The sequence below is a fragment of the Triticum aestivum genome, chromosome 5A (assembly GCF_018294505.1).
Source record: "Triticum aestivum cultivar Chinese Spring chromosome 5A, IWGSC CS RefSeq v2.1, whole genome shotgun sequence".
NCBI classification, from domain to species: domain Eukaryota; kingdom Viridiplantae; phylum Streptophyta; class Magnoliopsida; order Poales; family Poaceae; genus Triticum; species Triticum aestivum.
In genome coordinates, this window is record NC_057806.1 from 599,264,151 (window position 1) to 599,268,857 (window position 4,707).

Below are 4,707 nucleotides of genomic sequence, written 5' to 3' on the forward strand. Positions count from 1 at the left end.
CCTAGGTGGGGTTAGAGAGCTGTGCAGATGGGTTGGACTGAGAGGAAAGAGGATGAATGCAGCCCGACGACTGTTTTCGGTGACCGAAAACGTCTGATGTTAGACCGGCTATATTGCCGCTATAAGTTATCCGTTGGGGCGTCAAACGGACTCCGAATGCGATGAAACTTGGCAGGCGGCCTATCTACACTATAATAAGACCGCACGCCAAATCTCATCCCATTTTGAGAAAATTTTCCGGCCACTTAAAAAAATCGGACATGCCGCGGGCGCGTGCGAGTGTGGTTGGGCTCGGAACGGACAACGGACGGAACTGGGGAACCCGGACGGATGCAAGTTTTGAAAACATGATGCAATGCACATGATGACATGACATGATGCAACACGCAAGCGAACGACATGGCAAAGACAGCGAAAAACTGGAAGACACCTGGCGCAACGGTCTCAGGGCGTCACAACACTCCACCACTATGAGAGGATCTTGTCTCGAGATCTAGGATGGCACCGGAGGGAAAACGGAAGATGAAGATAAAGGGTGAATCTAAGTTGCTTCTTTGACAAATGAGTGAAACCTAAGAACCTTGAGAGGTTAAACAGATTAGAGAAGAGAATACAACGAAGATGAACGAGGTTGAAAACACTCCATTAGAAAGGAGGAGCAAGGAACATTACGGGAACCTTGTAGGTTGACAGACATAAGAAAAGGGTTTCAATGGACAAGAAGTACATGCAAGCACTCCGGTTGAAACAAGATGTACAAGGAACGAGAAAAAAATCAATTACGACAACACTCCGATTAACACAAGATAGAGAAGGAATAAGAATGATATAATTAGGACAACACTCCGGTACAAAAGAGAAGAAAACTTGATAAGATGAAAAGAAATTGAAGGAATGACACAACACTCCGGTTGAATGGATAAGCAAAGGAAAGAACATAGTCCTCACAATCCGAGATGTTGAGTGAAAAGAGCAACATCATAATGCCTCCGGAACGAAAGAATAGAAGATAGATCATTGGAATGAAAGAATGGAGAAGAAAATGCCAACTTTTGCCACAAAAGAGCTTGAAAAGGCATCCTTATGAAGGGTTGAACGGAGTTGTTGGAAATCAACAACAAAAAGAGTAAGCTTGTTGTGGGCTTATAGAAAACATCTCGAAATCTTGAGGTGAAAATTCTGCCACTAACGGAAACAATTGCTTGCTTCAGATCGGCGAGGAGATGAAAAACTTCTTCCGCTGATGGAATAGGAGAAAACTTGGATCATAGATAATCACCACAATAGCAACATTCCTTAGGGAAGGCTTTAGGTGAAATATTGCACAAGATAATCTCCAGCGAAGAGGTGATGGGTTTAAGTGTCTCATTCCTGACAACTTTTGAATCATGAAACATGAAAGAAAATTGTCAGGAATGGCATATCACCATCCCAAAAGATAAGATAGGAAGAACTGCACTTCGGAATGCAAGATGAAGAAAGCTTGAACTCCTCAAAACAAGACATGTGTTGAACACCATGTTTATTATTTGACAGTATAGCTTGGCGGATCTTAACTTCGAGAGAAATCTTGAGGGCAAATGGAGAATGAAAAGAATCCTTGATGAACCACCATGTTGATCCTCCATGAAGAACTCCAGTAATAAAAGAATGATCAAACGAAAGGAAAGCGAAGTTGAAAACACAAGGTGAAGCATTGCGATGATTTAGATGGAGCTTCGTGGTGATATAATTGAGAGATCTTGGAACTTCGGGAAAGGAAAAGATAAAGCATCTCGAACCGAGAATGTGATATGATGAACCACTCCGAAAGCGGGAATTAGATCCCTTGGATAAAACAATAATAAGAATTACGTTATGCGTATCCTTCATCAATTAAATTGATGACAAGCAATTGATTTGACATACTACTTATACTCATAGAAAGGATTAAGATAGATATAGGGCAAACTTGAGAAGGTCTTCAACGAACCACCGGTAGAATTTGGAAAGCATGATTGCATTGATATGATAAACGAAGGAAGAAGAATCTTGGAAGAACCACCGTAAGAATTAAAAAAAATGATTGAAGAAAAGATAAAGAAACACCGGGAAGAATTAAAGAATGAATGAAGATACTTGGGGAATTTGAATCATGAGAACGAATAGATCATGAACTGACTAGAGAGTACTTGAGCGATGCACCAGTAAGGTTTAGAGAATGAGAGCTGAAAGCTAGAATGAATAACCCCGAAATGATGGCCTCTGGAGAATCAAACTGAAAAGACTCATGAATTGCTCCGGAAGGTTGAAAAGAATTGTCACAATTGAAAACAATTATGAGAGGATGGCATAAAGCTAGCACCAAGAATCTTCAAGAGAATGGATATGATTGCAGAGAAACTCTTCTTCGGTCTTCAACTCCGAGAATGACGACGAGAAACACCACCATGAATTGTTGAGGCACTCTGGAATGAATATTAGAAAGGTTGAACCGGTGATGAAAAGAAATTGAAAGATCTTGGAGAAAGACATTTGACTGATGACAATTCATTCTTACGTCAAACTTCGAAAAGAATTTGAGGATAGCTCCGGGAAAATAGAGGAGTCAGGTAAGATCCTGGGAAAAGACATGTGGGTTAGGGCCCACTCAAAGAAAACACCGTTGAACAATTTAAAGAGATATTGTGTCGGTTGAATTAAATGGCTTGAATGAGATAACAACCTCGAAATAGGTTCGGATCTTGAATGAAAAGACGAGCCTTCTGAGATATCTTCAGCACTCCCGAACAATTGAACAGCGAGAAGTGGATGATTAAGAGGTGCAACGGCATGGGAAAACATTTTAAACGAGGAAAAGATATGATCGACAAAGCTTGAATTGAATCCACCGAAGAAGAATGAGAACAAAGAATGATGAACTTGAAGCTCTGTTAGTGTCTTCCTGAGAACCAACAGATAAGAACATTGACGGAAAAGAATGGAGAGACTTCACATCGATAAGCTGGATACTTGATTAAGAAATCTTAGTCCTCGAAGAAAAAGGGTGGGAGGGCGGGAAAACAAAGGCAACTTGGGACGGATGAAACAAACAACGTTGAGAAGACTTGAGTTGATCTTGCGGATGTTGAAAAAGATCGGATCCACTTGAAGAGAGACACACCGGTTCAGAAGAAATTGAGATGGCAAACTCGAAGATCAAGAAGGATTTGTATTCACATAGGAGTATGAGAACACCGCTTAGGAAAGGTATGGAATCAACATTTGACTTCGAAGCAACTCGAATACCACAATGAAAACAAAACAAAGGATTGGCTTGCAAAATAAGCCGGAACAAACATATGATAGAGATTTCATACTAAGTTTTCGTGGTGGGGCCCACACGGGCTCGATCGTACAACACCATCATGTACAAGGCAGTGCACATGACATACGAAGCGTCCCCGAGTCAGCATAGCCAAGGACTCTTTAAGACACAATGAGACCACTGTAAAACCAACCGTGGATAGGCGGACCACTAGACGTCGAACCCCAATTTCATATCATACATCTATTGGAAAGATATCCTAGGAGCTACTTGAATTCCTCATTATAAACTCCCGAAACTTTCCAGTTATGCAATCAGGTGTTGGGGATACAGGGGAAGCATAATATCTCACCCAAACCTAGCAAATCCTACATCCAGTTGTATCCATCCTTCAACACATAACCAAGAAACCTTCGAAAATCATTTACCTCAACCTTCGAAAAGCATCCATTATACGAGTTATGGCAATACTCCCGAACTCCCGCCCAAGTACTGGGTGGCGTCGAGGTTATCTCACCAACAACTGCATAACAGAGATTTTCGATGTCGGCGAAACTCAGGTATTCCAGAACTACAACGATAAAATTGTGACGACAACACCTCAGAGCTCAACTCCCCGGGACACTGCCACAACCCCTAAATGTCAGGAGGCACCAAGAACAATGTTCTCGTAACAAAACCATCGAAACGATTCCAAAATACCCGCGTGATCCTAAAAAAATCATGAAATTTGAGAAGAGAAGAGTCAAAACTCTACGTCAGGAACCTCACCAGAGCGATGAAGGGACTAAGGAGTAAAAACAACCCTACTCCCCGATATATATAATCCTAAAAGACTCAAAACATTTTTTCTAGACTCAACAACGCCAACGATTCGATCAAGCAGGGGGCTCCTAAGTCGGGGAAGGCTCTGATACCAACTTGTAACACCCACGATGCGGCTATATCTCCCACGTGTCGGAGCACGACTTAGAGGCATAACCGCATGGTAGGCATGTCGCAAGAGGGGTAATCTTTACACATCCCATGTACTGAATAAGAAAGAGATAAAGAGTTGGCTTACAATCGCTACTTCACACAATACATAAATATAGCATTACATCATCCATAATACAAACAACGTCCTACAACGGAACCAAATAAAGAAAGACAACCCCTAATGCTAGATCCCCGATCGCCCCAACTGGGCTCCACTACTAATCAACTGGAAACGAAACAACACAACGAACATGATCTTCATCAAGCTCCCACTTGAGCTCGGCTGCGTCATCTGCACTGGTATCAACGGCACCTGCAACTGGTTTTGGAAGTAATCTGTGAGTCACGGGGACTCAGCAATCTCACACCCGCGAGATCAAGACTATTTAAGCTTATGGGTAGGAAAGGGGTAATGTGGTGGAGCTGCGGCAAGCACTAAGCAT